Genomic DNA, 12,669 nt, shown 5'->3' on the forward strand with positions numbered 1-12,669 from the left:
CCCTTCCCTTCCCTTCCCTTCCCTTCCCTTCCCTTCCCTTCCCTTCCTTTTTTTCTCATTCTAGAAGGCATTTAAATATTTAGCTTCCTTTTAGCAGGAAAGTAACTCAGCTAACACTAAGTTACGCATATGCCTAAGTATCTTTCCTGTTTATGTGAAGTCAGGCTTTAATTTGGATCTTCAAGGATTTATTTCTTCAGGTGATAAGGAGATGCCAAGGCTGCCTTTAGCACAGGGGAGCTGCATCCACTGCGGCTTCTCTGCTGGAAGAAAGAGACCCAGGGTCCTGGCGCATTTTTTCTGAACCAAACCAGGAAACAAATACATGAGGAATGAGGAAGGGGAGAAAATAGACATTTGTGCTAGAGACTTGCATCGTTCTGTGGTGTATCCTCGATCACTCGGCCTTTTCATGGGTGTGCTCCAATCCACCCTGCTTTGGCTCCCGCCTTGTTCCTGTGCTTAAGTACCTAATGAAGCAGTTTTCCTAAAACAAATGCCTGCACTGCTCCTTAGAGAAGACAGAAGGAAATTTGTCTACCTCAGAGAGAGATCCTGTCTGACAAAATTTGAATATCCAAGTTGGGCAGACAAGTTCCCTTGTGGGAATGCTCCTCTTCTCCAGCATGCCAAACCGGTGAGTTTGCCTTCTTTTTTGAAACTGCCATACCTCAAAGAGTGGGCTATAAGCCTGCCACATGGGAAGGTTCAGTATCCACTGACTGCAGAGCCTCTCCAGACCTGTGTAAGAAGTCAGATCATGATTTCAGTCTGACTTTCTCTTTGGCAGAGCTCTTCAAAATCACAAACAAGCCTAATTGTTGCTTATGAAAATTGGGGTATGAAAATTAATCATAATGTACATTACCTCTTTTCATCCAGCTATCAGAACTGGGAGTGAGCTTAGGAACTCCCATTTCACAGAGGAGGAAGCAGAAGCAGAGTGAATCAATGAAACTGGAAGGGAAGGCAGGCTCCTGGCTCCTCTCTCTCCTCCTTACCTGCTCACCCACTACACCACTGGTAGGTACCTATCATGCTGATTTTGGCTCTGATTTGTGAGAAGTGTTAGTAAATGACCCATTCTTAGCAGTCCCTGGGCAGAACCTGTGGTTGCCACCCTGGGCTGAAGTCACATACCCTAAATGTGTCCAGGGACTCAGGCAAGCGCTGGTCCAAATGGCTCACCACGTCTGAGGAACCACAGAGCAGGATGGAGAGGTGGGAAGGTGCAAGTACATTTTCCATACTCAGCAGAAGCGACAGCCTCAGCATGCCACCTGCCTGCCTGCTCTCAGATTCTCCCCAAAAGCACTCTGCATGAGGATGTCCCCACTCACAATCTGTTTCTGAGGCATAGTACTCGAAGGTGAAGAGTTTCGTTATAGATGGATCTGTCAGCAAGGAAAGTCAACAAGAGTCTGGATCTTAGCAGCAGCATCTTCACTTGCACCGTCCTCAGATGAGCTGCTCACAGGCAGGACTTCACCACTTTCTTGTGACTTACTCAGTAAAAGGCTGACACAAGCTGAGTTAAAATCAAAGAAAAAAGCTCCTGTTTAGGCACTAAGTGGAGATGAGGTTCTAAAGGTTCAGGCTATGCCTTATGAATGAGTGCTGAAGGATGTCTGGAAGAGGAGCTAGCAGCCAAATCCGCAACACAGCCGTGCCAGAAGGAATAGACTGCAGGTCTCAGAGGGAGTTTTAAGGGTTAGTCAGATTATGTACTCATGTATGTCAGCAGTGCTGGCAATTTGCCTTCTACGTAGTGGCAGTGAGTATCATCTTAAATCTACTTTATGGCTCCCTACAAAAAACATGCATTAAATAAATAAATAAATAAATAACATTTCTTAGAAGAGCTTTAAAGAGAAACAACACAAATTCAATACAAATTGACCTGTCCTTTAGACTGGAAGAAATCAGCCTGTTATTTTGTTAGTAAATTCAATAAAAACAATTACTTTAGCAAAGCATAATAATTCCCTGATTCTAGCAATCAGAGAAGCAAAGCTTTAGTTGTATGGATGAGAACTGGAAGAATTCATTAGCAACAGAGTGGCAATTTTAACACCTGTATGTTTGATTCCCATGGCAAAGTTCGTACGTCATTCACATCTTCCAAACAGCAAAAAAATAAATTGTCAGTCCCATAGAAAACAGTATATTCAGATAGACTCATTGTCTTGCTTTTACCTAAGATTGTTTTGATACGTGGAAATACATTTGTTGTTTTATGATGGCTTTGCATTCAGATGTAAGTGCAGCTTAGGTCGTTCAAGGTCTGAAATATATTCACACCAAAGTCAAGGCCACACATTTCAGTGGATCTACACTGAATTACGCTACCTGGAGATCTGGTAAGGTTTTAAAGGCTCTTTTGCAGTGACATAAACATATTGCAAAGTCAGCGTGAAATCATGGATACATAAGAATTTAGATATTTGGCTGTAGCTCATATGCATGTGGCTATGTAACTAAAATGCATGAATATACATTTCACTCCCCAGTGTTTGTCATGGGATTAATATAAGGGAATGCAACTGAACGACCCAGAGTCCACTCATTCCTTTCAAGTGCTGCTCACAGTGCCATTGCAACTGCAGATAAAGGTGGGTGTTTGTACAATACTCATGTTCCCTCTGTATTGTTATGGGAATTGTAGCTCAGCCAGCTGTGGCAGCTCACATAGATATGAATGCCAGCTCCAGCAGTGGTCCGTCAGCCCAGGCCTCCCTCCATTGTGGCTGGGGGTACCACAAAAGATGAGAGAAAGAAGGAAAGAAGAAACATGAATGTAAAGAATAGGTGAGTAAAAGAGAGGGACAGAAGGATGCAGACAAGAAATGCAGGGTAAAGCATATAGAAAGATTAAGAAGCAAAGAGGACATGGGCAGAGAGAGACAACAACAGACTGTGTCAGGGCAGAGGCCAAAGAAACATGAATGGTTTCAAGCAATTGCAGGGGAAGGCTTCCACCAAAATCCAGGTATCACAGCTCTGAAAACATCTCTGAATTGTGGTTCTCACCACTGCCCCTCTGATAATCTTCCTGGGTCCCCCTGCAGCCTGCAGCCTTGGTCCTTCTTGGTCTTGGAAGTGAGCAAGCAGATTTGCTCGTCGTATCCCGTGATAAAATGGCAAAATCTGCCTTGTGGAGAGTCTGCCACGGGAACAGTTTCTCTGTAAGAGTACATGTATCACAATAGTACTGCAAGCAGCATGGATTAGCTATGTTTTTCAGGACACACAAAGAATTACCTGGTATTTTTACTTCTATTCACGACTATGAATTGTCACAGGTGTAATGTTTGATATTTTGCAAATTCACCAGCACAGTATTTGTTTTCTTCTGTTTGTTCTGACCTGGGACAAAAGGTGGCTTGCTCTATGGCATGAAAAGGCAGTATCACCAGGAGAGAACGAGGTAAACATCTACATGGATTCATGTAAATACTGCCTTCTACTACCTGTGGTACTGGGAGAAGGAAATGTTCCCATGAATGCTGTTCCCAGTAGAAAAACCACAAGGTAAATAACTTCTACAGTATTTGTTATATACCTCAATGATTCCTGGTGGTCAGCAACAGAGACCCCATGAAGCCTAAACCTCCAGCAAGGGAAGAGCAATTTAAGGAATGCAAACTTGATATACCATTTTTTGCTTTACCTGAAGTTCACTCCTGATTGATTTTAAAATAGCTTTTCCCTTACAAAATGAAATTTCTGATTTACAAACAACTTGATTTGGAGCCCATTTGTGTTAGGAAAACACTGTGTATCAGCCGTTTCTGAGGAAAAAACTCACCATAATGAAACTTATATTTTAGAATAACTATGCAAAATGACTCTGATGGGCAAATGCTTAGTAACTAATGTTTATCAACATTACTTGTTCCTTTTTAAGTACTGACTTCTATTTTTATGCTGAACTTTCTCTAAAGTGGAGACACAATGTTATCTCAAGACCTTTTAGCCAGATAAGACCATGCCAGTTTCCTCAAAAATGGTCTTCAGTCTATGAATTTAGTATATATTTGGGGCAGGGAGGCACTGTGGGAAGAAAAACATAGGCTATATTTAAATTACTTTAAAGCAGAACTCTTAAAAGTCAACATTGGTTAGGGAGTAGCCCTAAAAGATAGTGATAACTTGCCTAACTTTGAGATAGGTCTCATACCAGATTTGTGCAAAGATGGAAAGATGCTCTGGAAGACAAAAAGAACCAGCCTTAAAAAAGAGATAAGGAAAACCGATGTTCCAAAATCTCTGTGACCATCCGCCTTGGATAGAGAAAGGTCAGAGGACAAAAAGCACACCCCACCAGCACATGACTAGTCATCGTGCACGGAACAAAGTCTGTTCAAGAGATGTGATGTCCAGCAGATCACCATCTGGCTTATTGGCTGCAATCCTAGGCTTTACGTTGTAACAATCCAGAAGCCTGAAAGAGATGCTATGTTTTCAGGCTTCAGATATCATCAGAAATTTATTATTATTATTATTGTTCTTTCCTACTCTTCTACACTCAGAAATGCCTTGGTCTTTATATGTTCCTTAATCTAAAGCAGGCATATCAAATGCATGCATATGAGCACATGTAGAAGCAAACTGGAGATGGCTTTACTGTTCAAATATTTTTCTATAAGATTGTTTTTCAGACTGTATTGTATCTTCAAAAGTTTGACAGGAATCAACCTATTGTCCTAGGTAAATAAAGTTTTCAAACTTCTTATCAAATCAATAAATGTTGCGAAGGGTGGAGGCAGGGAAAGGTAACTAGAATTTCTGGGTTATCTGTATGATTTTCAATAGTACATGAGTAGGCTGTCTACTTAAGTGCTCACCCATTTAAGAACATAATCCTAAAAAGAAAGCTTTAATAATCATCCATGAGACAATCAGATTGTCAGATGGCAGTTTTATGTCAGCATGAAGAAGGTTACCATTTTCAATCACAACTTGACAGGCTTTGGTAAAATTCTTCAGTTTTACTTACTAAACAAAGGACATCTGTCTTAGATTCATTTAAAATGCATAAGGACTGATAATTTTTGAAGTAATTTGATTAAATTCCCATATAATATTGAGACTCATCTGATTTTGGTATGACAGTTGAAATTCATTCTAAATTTAATATATTGGTAATAATTGGATTTTAACAGTATTTCATCTTTTGCTTAAGTGTTTGACGTAAGTAATAGAGTAGATACTGAATTTCTTTTCTCACAACAGGGACCTATGAGGCTGTTAGCTGGACAACCTAAACACCTGACCACCTTTCCCTAATGTTTTTTCCTGATCCCCATTCAATTTCTTGAGACTTTCCCACCTGCTGCACTGTGCTGGTTGAACTTAGTCATTGGTTTAAAGCTGATCAGGAACAGCAAAAAGCTCTGATTTAAAATACTTCCATTAAAAATGTTCTGCATTAAGATAAAGACTGACTTTCTTTAGCCCAAAGCACTCAGGAGCAGACTGAAACTGAACCAAAGCTCCTGACAGACAAGATGTGCCAAACTCATGAGTGTTTGAAGGTAACGTCCCAGCTGCCCTTTCATATGTCCTTTGATGTGGCACTGCAATCACTGGGGACCAGCATGGATGGATGGGGTTAGTTTAGCTGCTTAGCATGGCTTGACTCACAAAGATTCTTCCTCACTGCCTCTGCTGTCCTGTTTTCCACACAAATGCCTGAATCACTCATGAAACTGTCCTGCTGCTGCCATTCACAATCTTGAGAAAACAAAAATTAATAAGGGTTTCCTTTCCACTGCCCAGCTGGAAATCATGGAAACTCAGACCTGATTCATAAGTGTCACAGAGCCAGGTGTGGTAGGCATGGAAAAGACATCTAAGGCATCGTTCCCCATAAACCAGAGACTCTGCCCCTTGTGCCAACTCTGTTGTGGGAATGGTGGTGGCTGGCAGAGAGGTCAGGAACCATCGCAGCAGACCGTGCTGTGAACATCTTAACCTCAAGAAAGACTTGGCAGGTGAGTCTGCAGCTGCCAGATTAGATATGAAAGACGTGGTACATAGAGGGAGCCTTGCTAAAGACTGGCTGTCCCTAAAGCGAATGAACTTGAACAGAGTATACAAGTATTATTTTGATCTTATTTATTTATTCCTAATTTCTGGGATGAAGACAAGGGGGGTGCTTCTGGCCTGCTTTATGAATTCTGAGTACCATCTGCATTCCAAAATATATAAGCAGGGACTGCTCATTAGACACACTAAAAAAGTGTTAGCATTTTACAGAGATTGTTGCATGCATTTCACTGAAGTGACAGGCAGAGCATACTCCTACTTTTTGGAACCCATATGTTAGCTGCTTTGGGCAGAAGGGGTGAAGCAGAAGGTTCCCAGAAGTCCCTTCCAGCCTCAGCAGCTCTCTGATTCTGTGGCTCCATGATTTTATGGGTAAAATACCAATTCAGAGGAATGCTGTTTTCCGGCAATGTTCCATTTTAGCCATAAGCTGTTCAAGCAACTGGATTTGCTTCTGAATCAACAGCAAAATGAAGATGCCGATATAAAAAGAAGCACAGGCAGGGCACTTTCACAAATTCTGAAAAGGGTGGAAATGAGAAAAATCACAGTTGCATCACTTTCACCAAAAAGGGAAGTGAAAACCACAGGGGAAACCATCAAAACCAACAGTCACATCTTCCTGTGTGCAATTGTTAGCTCTTTTATAGTGGGTAGCTGGCACGGCATTTATTTCATCTGATTGCCTTTTGGATGACAGCTGTCAAATACCAATGTCCACAAACCATCATTTTTTTACGGTGGGCATGTCTTCTCTCCTGTTCAACGCCTAATGTCTGCCAGTCTAATTTAAAAAAAAAAAAACTTTTTTTTTTTAATTTTATTTTCATTTAAAGGAAGATAAAAATGAAGATTAAGGAAGAGTGCTTTAAAGCACCTTTATATTGCACTGGAACTCAGCCATATGTCTTTGCTCTCTCTGGAGAATTTTGCATCTCCTCCCTAATGTCAAATAATAAGAACGATGGTTTGTGTTTTGATTGAGTCTGCTTTTTCAGAGTGAAGAGTCTGAAAATGAAATTTGTGTCTTGGTATTTTCTGAGCTTAGCTTAAAAAACAGGGTTTGGGTTCCTTTATCAGTCTTTGTGTGCTGCCCACGAAGGGCTGACCACCCCACCCAGCAGCGATGTGCTGGCATGCCTGCTGGCTTCGCTCCGCAGGGTCAGTGAGCAGCCATGGACCCCGGCCAGCTGCCACCCACATCAGCATCTCCACTTGGATTGGTGGAAGTAGATTTTGAACTGCTCTGTTTCATCCTGGATCAAAAGAAGGAGTAAAATATGTGTAGATTTGTCCTACTGACACTCCACGTGGAGTCTGCCAGCTGCCACACTGCACAAGTCAGGAACCAGAGCCCTGACCTTGATGGCTTCAGAGAAGGACACGTGAACAGGGAAGTCGGCCAGATCTGTGTACCTTTGGTTGAAATGTGGTCTTCTGGGAATACAACATCCCAGTCACAGGGACTGTGCGGATGGAGAAATGCTCACATCAGAGGAAAATGCATCCAGGAGGAGGAACAGCTTAGATGGAAGTCTGCCAGTCCTTTTAATGTGGCATCTATACAGCACTTCTTATCGACACATCTCAAAGAGCTTCCCTGACTTTGGTTCCTGATCCGTGCCTGCTCTTTTTTTCACACCTTGCTATCAGTCCTCCAGTGAAGGATTATCTGCACTGTGATAATTTCAAAGCACAGTCTGTTTTCGAAGGTTTGGATGGGAGAGCAACAGAGCTCCTCGAAGACATGCAGGAGCTCAAGACTTGGAACTATTAAAATGAGTTTTTGTTTGTTTGTTTGTTTTTCCACATTTCGGTTGAGCCTTCTGAATATCTCCTGTAGCCTTCCCCTCTGGCCTGTGAAGTGACTGGCCTGGTCAGGAAGCAGAGGGGAGCACCGCGGGTACCTCAGGCCATTGCCCAACCTCCTGCCTGCTGTGCTGGCCTCTGCCTGGGACTAGGCTGCGCTCCTGCCGACCAGACCGCCAGGGAGGGGAGCACAGGGAGGAAGGCATCAAGTCCGGAGTTACATCTGAACTCACCCTTCCTGGCATCTCTCTCTCAGGTTTCGGCTCTCGATAGCTGCACCCTGCTGTGTGGAGGTGCCTCTTTCCACATGCTGATGAACAGCACCCAAGACGAGTGTGCCGGTTTTTCGTGCTGTGTTCTGTCTGGACTTGTGTTCAGTGTGGCAGAACATATGGCTAGGAAGACTTACTGCTCTCGGCAGGTGTAATGGGTGCCCACCAGCATGCTGCACCCACTGTCCTGCTGCCGGTCACCTACTGAGGTTGCACCACTGCCACATTGAAGACTGCTTTCATATAGCAGCAAGAGGGTCAATACCCAAGAGACAAGACTTCTGCTCATTCAAAATTTTCCCTCCAAGAACCTTTCACCAGGGCTTCTGTCCCTACACTGGTATCCACAGTGCAGATCAGCTGAGGGGCTGAAAATACTCCCACTCCAAAGCACAGGCTTGCTGCCTTATTCCTTGTACTGCAGGAAAGTCTGTTTTTATCCTCTTGCCTTTTCTTGCTCTCACCTCCATCATGTGGAGCATCGCGACTTGTGCAGCCCCTGAGGAAGGGCTCAGGGCCCTTTATTGTTCAATCTCAATTCCCTGTTCCTCCCCCTGGGAGCCCCTGAGGGTGGGAGGGCAGGGGAAGAGAAGAGCTGATGTGAAGGACGATGGCAATAAATAGTGATGTGAAATCAGTAAATGGCAATTAATAGCAACTCGCTAGTAGCTTAGGATAGTGGGCAAAGGATGATGAACTTGCAATCAATTACAGGCAGTGAACAAGCTATCTACTAGAGTCAGCCAGCACATAATCAATCAATAGCAATGCAGAATTGGAAGATGGGGAATAATACTAATAGAGGAGATAAGATATGTGCTGGCCTCTTGGTGGGATGCTCCTAGAGAGACTACAGACCTGCACATGTTTGGTAGCCAGTGCTGCACAAGGAGAGGAAGCTGATGGGGTACTTCAGAGAGGTGTAGAAGCGGGCTGGTTGTCAGAACCCCAACAGAAATCCTGTATCAGATTTCAGATGTGTTTTGAATTCATACCGCACCTTGAGGAGGAAGGCAGAGGTGCCCATAGACTTGTCTTCCTTCAGAAGATACTGTCAAGGTATCTACTGGAGAGGCTGGAGTGCTTTGTGGCAGACAGGTAGCTCTGATAAATGGCTGCATTTGTGGCTGCAATTTGGAGACTTCTCCCAGCCCCGGTACCTCTGCAAGGAGTAACAACTACCTTTTTTACCATTCTGGCACACAGAAATGTTCAGATCTTTCATATAAAATCAATGAAACTGACACCAGGCAAGAAAGTGTTTCCCTGGTTTCCCTAGGTTTTCCTGTGACCACATCATCCCCTGATTTCTTCCCTAAAAGTGCTGCCACATGTTACCCAGGACTCCTACCAAGTTCAGATCTGAGACTCCCTCGTAGCACACAGGGAACATGTGATTAGTCTGAGATGAAATATCTGCAGTTCAAGATAAAATACAGGTCATTGTTAATACCAGAAAAATGACAAAATCAGCTACAGAGATTTTTTTTAGTCACAGATTGCACCCAGAGGACTTGACCTGAGCGCCTGATGCACACCTCTGAAATGAGCGATGACATCCTCTCCCATTTTAGCTGTAGTCTGCAACTCCACTGGATTCCTGCCATGCCACCAGAAGTGTGCTAGGTGGCATATGCATGTCTGCTGCGCTATCTCCCAAAATGTGTCAAAAAGACTTTTTAAAGAACATGCCAATGGCACCCCTGCCTCCTGCACCACCCTGCCCTCCTCCCAGCCAGCCCTTTCACGGCATGCAGTTTGGCTGCTGGGCTGGGTCTGCCAGCAGCCCACCAACCTCCCCCAATGTCATGCACTGAGACATGCCAGTGGTACGTGCCTTCCAGCTCACCCAGGTGATGGGATGATTGAAAGCGAGCTTTAGCTTTTCTTGTGTGCCGTTCACATTGCATGGCTCCCTCGCCTCTTCTGCATGCTCACAGGAGTGCTTTTGTTTACAGAATCACAGAATCACAGAATAGTCTAGGTTGGAAGAGACCTCCAAGATCACCGAGTCCAACCTCCTACCTAACGCTAACAAATCTTCCACTAAGCCATATCCCTAAGCTCTACATCTAAACGTCTTTTAAAGACCTCCAGGGATGGTGACTCAACCACTTCCCTGGGCAGCCTGTTCCAGTGACTAACAACCCGTTCAGTAAAGAAGTTCTTCCTAAGATCCAACCTAACCCTCCCCTGGCGCAACTTTAGCCCATTCCCCCTCGTCCTGTCACCAGGCACGTGGGAGAACAGACCAACCCCCACCTCGCTACAGCCTCCTTTAAGGTACCTGTAGAGTGCAATAAGGTCGCCCCTGAGCCTCCTCTTCTCCAGGCTAAACAGTCCCAGCTCCCTCAGCCGCTCCTCGTAAGACTTGTTCTCCAGACCCTTCACCAGCTTCGTAGCCCAAAGTTTAGTTTGCTGGCTTCGGGAGTGCTGAGAAATACTGGGTTATCTGTGGCAAAGAAGCTGCAATGTCAGGCTGTAAGATGCCATAATGCTCTGCATTGTGACCTATCCTTGAAACTGCAAAACAAAACAAAACAAAACAAACAAACAAAAAAGCCAAACCGAAACAAACAGAAAACAAACAAATGAACAAACAAACCATAGCTGCTGCTGAACAACTTCTCCAGACCCCAACTCACAAGAGTCACAGGGTTTCTGCTTCACCACTTGCTCTGGCTGACTCTAAGTTAGCAGCATGCTTTGGCATTTTACACCAGCAACTTTATCGAAACAGCAACCTGAAACTGCAAAGCTGCTGGTAGCCATGAGCTCCTGCTGGGACAGTGCAAGGAGTACCTGGCAGGAAAATGCAGCCTCTTTTTATTCACTGCTATGCTATAGGGCTAAGTACATCGGGGGGGGGGGGGGCCGCATAGGACCCATGTTAGATGGCAGACCCAAATCCCATCAGACTCACCACACTAAAAGTGTAATCCTGGGAGAAAAAGTGGTCTCCACCTCTGGAACTCCCAAGCCTGGTGCTCCCAAGCACTGAGCAGCACAGGAGCCATATACAGTGCTCTCTCATCATCTGGATTTCACACAGTTAGTGAGTAATTACAACCAAGAGGAGCAGATCCTTTTTCTCTGCTCCATACAGTGGATAATTAACATTCTACTTGCATTTGGGGAAAGGTGAAAAACTTCATTTCTCCTTGAATCCATAATTTATTCTGCTGGTGACCAGCCATTGAATGTGTGTGCAAGGAAAGAGAAGTGGACTTTTTTGTCCTGTTCCACTCTGGAGCTGCATGCTGGCCCATTGTTTCACTGCTCCTGAGTTACATTAAAGATGCTGGAAGATCCTTGTGTATCACAAAAACAGACTGAGATTCTAATTACAGATTCTTGGTAGATGTATCCTCCCATGTCACGTAACCCAAAATTGGCAAGGGCAGTGCATGTCCAGGACAAGGACTTAAGTTCCTCTTTCTGCTTCTCCTCTTCCTCTTCTCTGGAAAACTGCTCCCTTCATTCTCTGGGCACCCTGAAGAATGAAAATTCAGGTACTGGGCACCAAACTGAATACTTGTTTTGGCAGAACTGTTAATGAGACCCAGCTATAGCTGCACCTTTTCTAACTTTGTCTGGACCAAACACATTTAAAAACATAGACAATCTTGTTACAGTAAGTAATAAGTAGTACAGTAAGTATCTGATTGTATCTGCTACTATAAGTCCCATCATTTAAATATGCTGTCTTTTTTCTTGAGGTCAAACCATACTTTATGTTGGGCGCTTTCTCTTCCCTCCCCTTAGCAGTGAAACAGCAAGAGATCAGGGTGAAGAAGGCAGATGTGGAGAGACAGAAATATTTTAACCCCTGTGAAATGCGGGCTGGTTGAACATGTGGCCACAAGCTTCTCTGTGCTGGCAGTTCCTAGTAAGGAACTGGGGACGGGGGATGAGGCACATTGAGGGATGTGCTATAGCCATGCCACAGATGGACGAAAACCAGTGGCTCTGGTTTATCAGTTCACGGAGGTGGGAAGTGTGTTGGGCTGCTGGGTCAGTGGGAGACAGAAGAACAGAAGACAAGAAGAAGGCTGTGCCACAGGAATTAGGGGCTCTTTTAGAACAGAAAAGAGAGAAAAAAAAAAAAAAAAAAAAAAAAAAAAAAGGGCAGCCAGTCATCCAGCACAGTGAGCTGAAAGGCCAGAGCATGGCCCAGAGGGGGAAGGTATGTCCCTGCAGGGAGTTACCACTTCTCGGATTATATTCTCTTCCACAGTCCCTCAGGACAGGGGGAGAAAGAATAAAAAAGAAATACTCTGTTTTCCCTATTACAGCCTTGATACATCTCAGCAGACAGCATCATTCTCCTTCTTGGCAGCCAGCTCTTTTTTCTCTCCCAGTAAAGCAGCCTCTGGAGAGCCACTAAGACGAACTTGACTGGAGCGGCTTAGGACAGCACGTGCCGCCCTAAATGGCCAGATTGAAATCTGAACTCCTGCCCCCTTCCATGTGCATGAGTTCATATTTTGGCAAGTCTGCAGAGTTTCTAAACAATTACATGTTTGGTTTACTGGTC

The sequence above is a fragment of the Oxyura jamaicensis genome, chromosome 3, assembly GCF_011077185.1.
Source record: "Oxyura jamaicensis isolate SHBP4307 breed ruddy duck chromosome 3, BPBGC_Ojam_1.0, whole genome shotgun sequence".
Classification (NCBI taxonomy): Eukaryota; Metazoa; Chordata; class Aves; order Anseriformes; family Anatidae; genus Oxyura; species Oxyura jamaicensis.